We start from the raw sequence: 14,011 nt of genomic DNA on the forward strand, positions 1-14,011 counted from the left end.
GGTGTGTGTGTGTGTGTGTGTGTGTGTGTGTGTGTGTGTCCAGTGGTAAGAATCTTTGTTTTCTTGACATTGAGATTCAATCCATACTGAAGGCTGCATTCCCTGATTTTCTGCAACAAGTGCTTCAAATCCTCCTCACTTTCAGCAAGCAGGGTTGTGTCATCTGCGTAACACAGGTATTGATCAATCTCCCTCTGATCCTGATGTCACATTTCTTTTCTTTAATGTCAAGAAAACAAAGATTTTTACCAACAGGCAGGCAATATCATGATGTATGGAGAAGAAATTGAAACTGTCAGCAACTTCATCTTGCTTGGATCTACAATTAACACCCTTGGTACCAGAAGTCAGGAAATAAGGAGACACATTGCACTGGGAAAATCTGCAGTTAGGGACCTCCCAAATTACTGATGAGTAATGATGTCAATTTGAGGACTAAGGTGTGTCTGAGTCACATAGCCTGGTGAATACCTCCAGGGCTGTGTCTGTGTATTGTCATTTGATATGCTAGCAATTCCTCAGGCTTTGGTTTTTTTGTCACTTCATACAGAACAACTTGAACTTTCTCTTTCATCACTATTGCCTATTGCTGATATATTGTGTCATGGAATTCCTCTATGGCAGCCAATTCTTTTCGTTATAGTGACTCTGTATTACTTCCATCTTCTTTTTTTGCTTCCTAGATCATTCAACATTCTGCCCACAGCATCCTTAAGTATTGCAACTCAAGGCTTGAATTTATTCTATTCTTTCACTTTAGAAATGCCAAGTAAGTTCATCCCTTTTGATTCTCTAACTCTAGCTCTTTGCACATTTCATTATAATACTTTCCTTTGTCTTCTCAAACTGCCCTTTGAAATCATCTGTTCAGTTCCTTAACTTCTTGATTTTTTCCCTTTGCCTTGACTTATTGGCATTCCATTGCAATACTCAGAATCCCCTCTGAAAATCATCTTCGTCTTTTCCTCTTTTGTCTTAGTAATGACCTTTTGCATTATTCATAGATTGATTACATTCTTGATATCCTCCCACAGCTCAGCTGGTCTTCACTCATTAGTGTTCAAGCCCTCACACCTGTTCCTGAGATAGTTTTTTCAATTCAGGTGGGATAGACTTAAGGTCAAATTTTGGTTCTTGTGGATTTGATTTCATTTTCTTTAGCTTCTGTTTGAACTTGCATATGATGCCATATTCCACAGTGAGCTTCTGGCCTAGTTTTTACCACTGATTTTGAGCTTCTCCAATAATTTTTGCCAGAGATGAACTCAATCTGATTCCTGTGTAGGCCATCAGGTGAAGCCCATATATATAGTTGCTGTTTACATTTCTTATAAAAGGTATTTGAAATGAATAAATCATTGATTGACTCATGCATTTCTTTTCTTTCTTAGCAATGTCCAAATTCCCTATGTTATTACTTTTCACATTCTAATCATTATTGTCTGTTTGCAACTCTTCCTCCTCCACTGTGATTCTCAATATGAGGGCTCAGTTCTCTAGGTTCTCTCCCTATCTTGGTCATCATGTTGGAACCAACTCATTCAGAGACTATAAATTACAGGAGAGAAACCCCTTTAAGGATTTTTTTTAAATTTCCTCATCTTAAAAAAGCTTAGTCCTTTTAGAGAGCTCTGGTGGCCTAGTGGCAAGAAGCTGCAATCCCAAAGGCACACGGTTCAAATCCACCAGATGCTCCTCTGGAGGAGGCGGGGCAATCTCAATCTCCTTCTGTGCCAGCCGGATCCGATTGGATGGTACACAAGAAGAAAAAAGAGTTTACTCTTTTTAAAATCTCAGGATTATGGGACAGGAAAATTCTTCTATGAGAATCTACACATTAGATGAGTGTTGGATTTTGAAGCACTCAGCTTCTAGTGGATTTGAAATCACAAATCACAACATCGAAATCTAAATCTACAATTCCTAAGGTAAAAGCTCAAGTTGTCTTGTTGTTGTTGTTGTTGTTGTTGTGCCGTCTAGTCGCCTGTGACTCGTAGCGACCCTATGTACAACAGCCCTAAACTCCGCTCTGTCCTGTGCCAATCGCACTGTTTCCGACACTCCCATCCCAATTATCCCAGTCACTGAATCAATCCACCTCATAGAGGGCCTTCCTCTCCTGCGCAGTCCCTCCACCCTCCCAAGCATGATGTCCCTCTCCAAGGACCGGTCTCTCCTCACAACATGTCCAAAGTATGTTAGACGGAGCCTCAGAATCCTTGCCTCCAAGGAGCCACCCGATTTAACCCTTTCCAGGACAAATCTGTTTGTTTTCCTAGGAAATGTTAAAACTATTTTGAAAGCCTCTACTAAGTCTTTAATTGAAAAATACAGATGAATATAGATATGTGTACCATGAGCCTGAAGTATATGCATTTTAAGTTGAAAGTCTTTGCTTCCATAATTACCAACTAATATTTGACTTTTTGGTCTTATAATATATAAAGACTCTTCTCTCTCCTATTTACTATGGAAAATAAAAATCTTAAAAATAATTTAAAAATCCAAGAAATATAAGCTAATATGAACACCTCCTTTGTTAGTCAAAAAAGTAATATGATTTTATAAATCAAACTTATACTGCATATCATGGGGAAATGTGAAAATTGGCATCTCTAAAAATAAGACCCCTTGGATGTTAACAGTGGGCTTCCTGAATATAAACTGCTAAAATATAGAAATCAAGATCAACTCAAAGAGGTTTCTTTACAGATAAAACAGCTTTGAATATTAATTCTATTAAGTACAAATTTAAAGATAGTTGTACATTTTCTTTGCATCTTTCATATATATGTGTGTGTATATATACACACATATATATTATACACACACAGGTATATTTTCCTCTATCTCTGTTTATCAAAGTTTCTGTGAGTTGAAAACTGCTGATTACATACAACACTAAAAGAATACATTTTGTTTATAATATTTTGGAAAAGGTATTACTTCATTTAAAAAATTTTAGTCCAACAGCTTATTTAATATTTATCCAAATAATGAAATAATATCTTCAAAAATTTCTAGGATCATGCATTATTTTACACCCTAAACTATGTATAAAATAGGACAAATCTAGACATCTTTAAGTTTATGTGCACTTAATTAAGAATGCTTCAAGCTTTGTTTTCTGAAGGATACAAAGGCAACGTGAACTTAAAAAAATCTCTTTATGTTTTATTATTCACGAAAACAAAGGGAAAGTAAGCTACTTTATTCCTTTATCAGTGATCCTATTTTAATGATTTCTTATTCTACATTTCTACTTGTGTATCAATATGATTAAGTCAACATTTTTTGTTTAGTTCTTATAAGTTTTTAATAGGTCTGACTTAAATAACTAGTCAATCCAATTCTTCATATATGAGTTGTATATGCTTTAAACCTTAATATTTGCAATACTTCATAATTATGTATATGTAGCTCCATTTTTGTTAAGCTTCTAAGTGTTTGAAGCAGTGAATCATATACATGAAGCAAATGTTTCCTGATTAGAATATGCCATAGCTGAGTCAATTAACTTAAGAAGCTAAGAAGCCACTTTAGCATATTCCCAACTGTTTTCTTGTACAACAAATCTAGATGTCTCTAAGGTTAGTTGCATGCTATTAATATGCTTTGAATCCTCTTTTATGCTGGAATGTTAACATTAAAATTGTTTTTATTGATCACTAACATATTCCATGCCTCAGAACAGAGCCGGGAAACACTGCGTAGTTCAAAATCAGAAAAGGATTGCATCTGGGATGCATCTTGTCTCCATACCTTTTCAATCTGTATGTAGAACAGATTATTCTGGAAGCAGGACTTTATGAGGAGGAGTGAGGCATCAGGATTGGAGGATGATGTATCAACAACCTGCGTTATGCAGATAACATAACCTTACTTGCTGAAACTGAAGAGGACCTGAAGTACTTGCTGCAGAAAGTCAAGGACTGCAGTCTTCAATATGGGTTGAAGCTCAACATCAAAAAACAAAGATTCACACCAGTGGGCCAATTGGCAGCACCATGATAGAGAGTGAGGTTGTTAATAATTTTCAGGTTGCTCAGATCCACAATCAACACGCTTGTCACCAGCAGTCAGGAAATCAAAAGATGAATCAAATTAGGAAAATCTGCTGTCAGGGACATTTCCAGACTATGGAAAGCGATAGTGTCAGTCTAGAAACTAAGGTGTGCCTAATCCAGGCCATGGTCTTCTCATTTACTTGCTATGTATCAGAAAGCTGGACAATTACTAAGGATGACAGAAGAAGAATTGATGCCTTCGAGTTGTGGTGCTAGAGAAGTGTCTTGAACATACCATGGACCACCAAGAAAATAAATAGGTCTGTCTCATAGAGGGTAAAACCAAGTTTCTCCTTAGAGGCTAGGATTTTGAAGCTCCATTTCACATACTTTGGGCATGTGGCAAGGAGAGACTGGTCCTTGGAGAAGGACATCATGCTAGGAAGGGTAGAGGGACAGAGCAGTAGAGGAAGACCCTGGATGAGATGGATTGATACAGGAACTAGGGCAATGGGAGTTGGTGTGTCAGTATTTGTGAGACTGGCTCAGGTCAGGGCAGGGTTCAGAGCTACTGTACATAGGGTCACTATGGATCACAGGTGACTCGACGGCACATAACAACAACAACAACAACAACATATCATAGACAATATGAATGATAGAGATGGAATACTACCTCCATTTCCCCTCAATTCCTAAGTGAGTCCATAGGATCATAATTCAGAATGAAACTCATAAATGAACCCTTGATGATAAAAATGCGTGAAGGACGAACTCTATTTTTACTTATTCTCTATCCCCACGGTGTTCTGTTACAAACAGATTCCATCTTCTCTAAGTTCCTTTGAATAAAACCTTCTCTTCGCATTCAGGGACTATATTAGGTGAACTCGTTATTCTATTCCCCGTTGTATTAACTAAGCTTTTCCTTCAGTCACGCAATTTATTTTTATCTTGAAATTAGTAGCAGCTTTTTGACTTTTGACAACTTCATATCACCTTCAAACTCTCATCCTCACACTCACCTTTAGATACAAAATGTTCAAATTCAAACTATATTCTCTTTTGATATACCAATTAAATTTAGAGGTGATATTAAGGTAAAAGTAAAAGTACAAAATACTAGAGCTTTACTTAATAATGTTATCACCGATCTTCATGCCTGGGGATCAACTTAGGGTTGAAACGTAGTCCTAACAAGCTTCCTCTAATATGTTCAATAGCTCCTTTCCTTTGAAGGGGACCCAAGGCAGTCCCTATCCAATGCCACCCTGTATGTGATATTGAATCTTGCTGGATTGAGTCGCCAGTATACTAAGTAGCTAAATATTATCTTTTAGGTACATTTATAGCTTTCTGTAAATTTGCCACTATCTGAAATATGAGGGGGCTCTGGTGGTGTAGACTGTAGTTGTGCTGGCTCTTCAGCAGTTTGAATCCACCATATACTCCATAGTAGTTAGAGGGAAATCGTCTCTCACTGAGATCTATGGAGAAAGAAAATGGGAAAAAATCTCTCGTTAAGATCTAGGGCCTTGAAAACCAATGGAGGATCACTAAGAGTAAGAACTAGGAGTCAGCAGGGAGTGTATATGATTTGAAAAATAAAAGGTTTTATTTTGGAAGTTTTGTGGGGGAACATTTCCAACTTACAGAATATCGAACTTGACTAACAAATGGAAATGTAGCATAGGGGGAAAGAAAAGAGGTCAAATGACCAATATTACTAGTGGATTGACAAATGCACCTCAGGTTAATTCTTTGTTGATTCATAAAGCATGGCTGAAAGAGTCCAGGTGACCTAGACACCTGGTTGGAGCCTCAGATGCAAGTGGAAAGTGATGACACTTTCAAGATGCCCTTTGGGGTAAGTGGAATCTCCTCAGGAACCACTTCCTAGATCAATCCAGTCTGTCCATAAAAATACATTTAAGTTGTACTCCCTGCGCCTGCTGCTAACAGTTGTGCTCTTACATTATGTATGAGGCTTCCCTTGTCACATGAACAAACTACACAGGGTTCCATTAGTGATTTTCAATTTCGTGCTAAGCTTTGCAATTTATTAGTGTTATTTGGGCGAATGCACTATTGTTTTTTGTACTTTATATCATTTATTGTTCACCCAATGTAATATTTAAATATTAGAGATCAAGAAGTTTTTCACACTGTAACAATTTATATGATTAAAGAGTAAATCAATTGCATATCCTACTTCTCTGGCTTTGTTCTGTGGGTTATTTTCTAAGAAATGTTTTCCATCCTTTTCTACAAAACTTGAGAGTTTATTTTGTAAGCAAAGTTTTAAAATATTTTAATAACAGTGTTTGCATCTTCATATTGAAACCATGTAACAATCAGATACACTTTCAATTTGAATTATGAATCTTTTTTATTTGAAGAGAGTGAGGCAAATTTTGCAGTAACCAGGAATCCGTGGAACACATACGCTTAAATGTTCATACTTATTCCTCATCTCTATGCTTGTTTTAAATGCTGGAAAGTAAAGTGTGCTGGACAAGATTTTTTATTTTCAGGCTAAAATGCTAAAGAGAGTAAAGTGCACATCTCACGTGTGTGTGTATGTACCCACATACACACACACACTCCCCCCAGTAGGCCTTAATTTAGGCTGATGCATTGTAGCTGCAATAAACCACATTTGTGACTTTTTCACATCCTATAGTTAGTAATATGTATTGTATATTATGTTACATACTATATATATATATATATATATAAAGTTACAGTCTATCATTTGCTGATGTTATCATTCTGATGCCATATAGTAAGTTATGACAATGATAATTAAAATATACTTTTTTTAAAAGAAGTATTCACCCTGCAACCAAACTAACTGGTAGAATGTAACCTGTTTGTAAGTCAGAAATTACTTACACCTGTAGGTAGAGCTTTATTTAATGTGGGATGATCTATTCTCCTTTTGGAGGTATGTTAACACGGCAATTATTTATACTGATGTTATTGATCACTAATGTTACCATAGACAATTTGATAAATGTACATGAATATCACTTGCATCTTTCCTAATTCTTAAGAGGGATATAAGATGATAGATAGAGAGATAGATAGATAGATAGATGATAGGTAAATTATTTTAACGCACTATCAAGTGTTAGAAGAATACTCCTATCCAGCATATTTCTTTTCCCTGCCACTGTTCTCTACCAAGTGCAGAATGGGTACAAGGAGTCTGTTTAGAGAATCTCTATATGTTGTGGTTTTAGGACCACATACAAACCTGCCAGTATTCATCTATTTGTTAACACTCTATCACCAGAAAATTGAACTTTAGTCATCATGGAATTCAGTGGTACCGTGCAAAAGATAAACCATTCTCCAAGTTTACTGTAAAGATATTAGCCACCATTTCACGCTACCCCTTGTGTTCCCAATTGCTATTTAAGTTGGGAATAAATAAATGTGCTCAGTCAGGAGAGTGCTGTTCAGCTTGATCCACTGTTTTGTCCTGCTGGAATCTTGCCCCTTTTGATCATTTTGTTGCTATTGTTTTTATGTGCCCTCAAATCAAATCTGACTCATAGATGACCCTCCAGCAGGTTTTCAAAGGCAGTAAATCACTCAAGAAGCAACTTCCCATCCTTCTCCCATGAACAGCAAGCTAATGGGTTTGAATCAGATGGCTTTGTAGTAACAGCGGATCTCCTTACCTGTAGGGCCACAGGAGTGTTCCCTTGGTCATTTTAGGATGTGATTATTCATATCCATGTTAAGGGTTCACTGTTATTTCTAGTTCTATTTAACATGTGTGCTTTTCTTCATTGTGTGTCCAGTTTCAGGCATTTAAACTTATCCCCCTGTTTTGTTTTTCCACTAGATTTTAATCTTCTTTCACTGCTGCTCCTCTTTCCACCTATATGTTTTTCTGAGGACTTTGTAAATATTTTAATTGTTTAACATCCAAAGTGGCTGCATCACTTAGAACTTACCAATAAATAATTTTCAAAAACCATGATAATATCTTTGTCATTTTAAAGTTAACTTTCAGAAAGCTGACTTTGAAAAAGCTATGGAATATTGCTAAGGTTTTAAGCATCTCTTGGGGAACAATGGGCAAAAATCTTCTAGAAAGAGCTAGATTGTTAAATAGAACATTTAATGTCTTTGGAAGGCAGTTTCCAAAGCATATTATTATAAAATAAATCTCGTGTTTTCTATTGACTCATCATAAAATTTTGTAGAGTTTCCTTTATATTATTACAGCTAATTTTTTTAAAAAGTATTAATAGTAACAGAGCATTATTACTTGGACCTATATTCATTACATCTGCCTCTTCTTATTGTTAAAAAACGGGAGGGAGCTCTGGTGGCCAAGTCTGTAGGGGATTTAGCTGTTCATCTAAGGCCATGTATCTTTGGCCAGTCAAGTCCACCAAGGGCTCTGCAGCAGAAAGATGGACAATCTCCTCCCATGCAATTTACATCCTGGGAAATCCCAGTAGAATTTCAGCTGTGAGTCTGTTCTGACTCAGTAGCAATGAAAAGGATTCTTATTAAAAAGAAAAATTCTTGGTGTTCATTAATTTATTATTGCATTTTTGAGGTATTTGGATGGTACTAATGATTAATACATTTGGTTGTGATCAAAAGGTTTGACCTTTTGGATCAGAAGTTCCACCTAGAAGCACCTTGGGGAAAAGTCCAAGTCATCAATTTTTTAAGAAATGAGCTACTAAACCTCCGTGGAGGACAGTTCTACCCTGCCACCCATGGTGCCACCATGAGTTGGACTTTTCTCCAAAAGAGTAGGTTTGTTATTAATTTCTCTTTTAGCAGATATTTTTGCCTGACCACTATGTGTTAAGCTCTATGCTTAGTCCTATGGGCATTATGAGTAGAAGAACCACCTAAGAGTCCAGACTTTGATCACAGATTTAAAGAAATTTGCCCTCCCCTAGGAAATTCTGTCTCCTTATGGTAAGTGGGCCATGCTTTAAAAAACAATATTCTAGTATAAAGATGAATCTTAAGATGTCAGTAAATAATAGACTGTGATATGACTCTCTTAAAGAAAGAAGCACTGTAGTAGCCAAAATGATAGCTAAAACCAAAATACTTTTTGCTCATTTCAGCAGAAGTGCGCGCTGCCCTCCCCTCTTCTAGGTCCTGCTTCCCCGAGCACTGTGACAGTGGGGTTTACCATGTCCTTGCTATCCTGTGGCGAGACAATGCTGCTTTCAGAACACCAGCAGCTGGAAGCTTGGTTGCTACATCAGGGGGAAAGTCATGACTTCATAATTTCCATATGGATAGATTTTAGATATGAAAATCTATCCATATGGAAAGCATCATAACAAGGAATACAAGTGAATTAGTAATTCCTTAGCTTTCCACACCTAAACCTTTCACTTTAAAGTAGTTTTCACTGGTTAAATTTAGAAGATAGAAGAGTATACCTGCCTTGCAGTTGAAGTTGAATTCCTTTTTTTTCCCAGCAAAAAAAAATAGACATTTTGCCATAATCATACTAAAGGTTAAGGAACAACTATTTCATTCGAGTAGGTATTGGTACTCTTCAATCTGCCCTCAATTCTGTCCTACGCATGGGTTTCCGATGGCTCATATATGTTTTAGAAAAGGGTAAATAATAAAATTCATTATATTTATGTCTTTTTGAAAGGGATAATAATTATTATTGCCCATAAAGTCACCATCTTTTGCTCCCTCCAGATCCTTTCTTTCTCCAGAGTGACCCTAACTTAATCTCTCAGGTATTTTGTTTGTTTGCAAGATGGATTTGGACTTTTTTATTTGCTTGTTGAGTATTTTTGTTTTGTTTTTTATTGTATTTTGAGCAAACAAGTACCAAGAATATTCATTCTTTGTTGAACAATTTATATTCATTTTTTTTCACGACACTGGTTCTGATTTGTCTATTTAATAAGCATTCTTTGAACTTCCTCCATGAGTTCACCATTTTCGTTCATTCTTCTTTCATGACTGTCCCTGCCTCCTGAATTTTGTTTTGGGGCAAATACTCGTCTTTTAGTCTCCTATTATTGACTGTAATGAGTACGACAATCCTGCCTGGTGATGTTATTATTTATTCATTAAGTCTACAATGACTGTTTGCCTGAAAGGTGATCCCTGGGAACAGGTGCAGTTACAGATGAGAAGGATGCCTTTGGACCATAGTCATGGGTCCCAACAATCTGCTCAATATGAGTAAATTTGCCTTTTTATGATTTGAGGGTTTTTTTTCTGTAGTTTATATCTCTTTTTTCTGACCAGAACCTTCTTTTGTGAACCTGATCAGATTGTCCAGTAGAAGTGGCCACGTACCATATCATTCTTCTGGCCTTAGAGTACTAGATTTGTGTTTGTAGGTTCATTAATCCTTTGCTTTTTCTTCACTCTTATTTGTCCTAGAGAGGCAGAGTCCAGTAGTTGTATCTCAGATGGCCTCTCATACTATTTTAAGTGAATGGCTATTCACTGAAGTGACTGCAGAACATTGACTTTGTGGTCTGTGTCATACCAATTAACCTAAATATCCACTGGGACAGTAATCCTGAGTTACTAATCCCAATTACCCATTATTTCAGGATGTTTTATTATGGCTAAGTAGTCTTACATTCCTCTAGGTCATATAGCCCTGGTGTAGCGTGGTCACGGTCACGTGTGGTTGCTGTGAGGCTGAACACTGTGACACTGATGTGGCAAATGCGTTAATGGCTGGCTACTCAATGCGAGCAGAGAGTGGGGTGGAGCTCCCCAATTAAAACAAGCTTGGAAGGAGGAGTGGCATCCACTTCCATAATGGCTTGCCTCCAGAAAACCTACGAACCTGGAGAGAGGATGAAAGGCACCTAGGGTCTCTATGAGTCGCCTGAGACTGGATGGCACTTAACAACATTAGTTTGCAAACAAAATTGACTTTGTGTTTCATTTGTATATATTGTGTTTCACAATCTCCTTCATTCACATACAATCATTCCCAGACATTATGTTTTATAAAATCAATCACCATTGATCTATGTCCCCTATTACCCTCTGTTTCAGGTCTCTACTAGATATTTCCTAATTCCTCACCCCTTTCCTCTGCCCACCAAACTCTGGGACCCCTCATTTCTCTCATTCACATCTTCAGACCCCTGCCCTCCCCCTTCCTGCTTTGGACTTTTATACACATCTTACTAATTACCCTTCTATTTTTACAATAGTAGTCTTATGTAGTATGACCTTCAGTCCTCATGAGATTTAATTAGTTCACTCAGCATAATGTTACATAGCCTCGCCCATGTTATATAGTGTTTTTTCTATTGTTGCTGCATAATATTCCATCACATGAATGTACCACAATTTCTCAATCCATTTGTTTGGTTTTGGCCTCTCAGTTTTTCCGTAGCAGCTTTACCATTTTAGAATTCCACCCAACGATGTGAGAGAATTCCAATCTCTGCAAATATCATCAGAATTTGTTCTTCCTTTTCTTTTAACACAAATATTTCCCATTACTTGGGACAATTCATATTTAATGTTTGTAAGACCATACATTTATATATATACTATTAATAAATATACAGAAATATGTATATATGCAAAAAGTATATATTTTATTCACAATAAATATATGACAGATATTTAAATAATATATGTATTTGATAGATATGTTGTTGTTTGCCATCAAGTCAAGCATGACTCATAGTGACTCTATGAACAAAAGACCTTAACCTGGTTCTATCCTATCATCATTTCTCTAAATTCAAAGAGTTTCCAGAGGCATGTTGTATAGGAGTGGATGCTACTCCTGCTTCAGATAGATGATAGTTAGCTAGGTAGCAAGAGAGAGAGGGGGAGGGGTAGATACATATCATATAGATATATATATAGAATACATAAATATGGATAATTATGTAATATATATTACATATATATATTACACATTTATATATGTGTGTTTATTATTTTTTGCCAAATCCTTCAGAGCAGCCTGCATCAACAGTGCCTCTTGCTCATATGTTGTTTCTTGAAATTCTTCTGTGTCACCAAGTTATGCCAAGAAATCTGAAGGACAACTACCTGGCCAACTGATTGAAAGAGATCCATATTTATTCTCATTCCAACAAAAGGTGATCCAACAGAGTGTGGAAATTATTGAACAATATTACTAATATCACACACTAGCAAAATCCTCCTGAAGATTATCAGAAACTACTAGAATAGTACATTGAGAGAGAACTACCAGAGATACAGTCAGGGTTTTGTAGAGGTCGTGGCACTAGGAACATTATTGCCAACATCAGGTGGATCTTGGCAGAAAGCAGGGAGTACCAGAAGAATGTTTATCTGTGTTTCATTGACTATGAAAAGGCATTTGACTGTGTGGATCACAATAAATTGTGGCTATCCTTGAGGAAAATGGGAGTCTCAGAACACTTGATTGTGCTTATATGGAACCTATACTTGGACCAAGAAGCAATCCTCAGAAAAAGCATGGAAACACTAGATGGTTCAAAATCAGGAAAGGGGTGTGTTAGGGATGAATTCTGTCCTCATACCTTTTCAGTTTGTATGCAGAACAGATCATTCAGGAAGCAGGGCTTTATGAGGAGGAGTGTGGCATCAAGATTGGAGGAAGACTCACTAACAACCTACAATATGACACAACCATGCTTGCTGAAACTGAAGAGGACCTGAAGTGCTTGCTGCAGAAGGTCAAGGACCAGCCTTCACTATGTATTGAAGCTCAACATCAAGAAGACAGATTCTCACTACTAGACCAATTAACAGCATCATATTAGATAGAGAAGAGACTGAGGTTGTTAGCAATTATAGCTTGTTCAGATCCACTATCAACACTTTTAACACCAGCCGGCAGGAAATCAAAAGAGAAATTTCACTGGGAAAATCTGCTCTCATGGACCTCTCCAGAGTACTGAAGAGCAACGATGTCAGTCTAGATACAAAGGTGCACCTAATCTAGGCTGTGGTTCTCTCAATCACTTGTTATGCTTCAGAGAGTTGGACAATGACTAAGGATTACAGAACAAGAATAGATTCCTTCAAGCTGTGGTGCTGGAGAAGTCTTGAACATAACATGGACTGTAAAGAAAACAAATAGGCCTGTCTTGTAAAGAGTGAAACCAAGTCTCTCCTTGCAGGCTAGAACTTTGAAGCTCAGCCTTACTTTGGACATATGGACAGGAGAGATCGGTTGTTGGAGAATGACATAATGCTCAGAAGGGTGGACGGACAGCACAGGAAAGGGAAACCCCAAATGAGATGATTGATACAGTAACTGGGGCAGAGGGGTTTGGTGTGTCAGAGTTAGTAAGACTGGCTCAAGACAGGGAAGAGTTCAAAGCTGCTGTACATAGAGTCACTATACATAGCAAGTGATTCAATGGCACATAATAATAATATACTATGACAGATTTGGAAGCAGGAACGGCATCCACTTCCTAAATAACATGCCTCCAGAAACTCTATGAATTTGATAAATGCCGATAGTTGTAGAGGGGCTTCAGGCCTTTTGTTCAAAAGTTCACTATGGGTCGTGTTCATATCAAAGGCAACCAACAACAGCAACAAAATGTGTTTTTAATGAGGAATATTAACTAGAGGCCAATTTAGGACTTCTCTGAAAATATTAGTCAGAAATAAGTTATTGTTCTTCTTGTTGTTGTTATGTGTTGTTGAGTCTGAACTGGCTCATAGCTGACCCTCCAGTAGATTTTCTGAGGCTGTAAATTGCATCAGAGGAGCTTGTCTCTATTTTGTGGACAAGCTAGTGGATTGGATTTGGACAGAACATTATTATAGCATGTGCATAACTGAGAAGCCATTTTTAAGGAAAGAAATGACAAAAATTTCCACTTATATTCTTATGTGTGTATAATAAGTTAAATTAGATTTTTGTTGTGTTAAATAACATCAACAGAGAGAGAGAGATCAGCTGGCCCAGCGAAGAGAAAATGGTGTGACCAAGACAAAGGTGGGTGACTTTTAGTTTGTGGCCCTCC

The sequence above is a fragment of the Elephantulus edwardii genome, unplaced genomic scaffold, assembly GCF_000299155.1.
Source record: "Elephantulus edwardii isolate Elephantulus edwardi_28Jun2011 unplaced genomic scaffold, EleEdw1.0 scaffold00018, whole genome shotgun sequence".
NCBI lineage: Eukaryota > Metazoa > Chordata > Mammalia > Macroscelidea > Macroscelididae > Elephantulus > Elephantulus edwardii.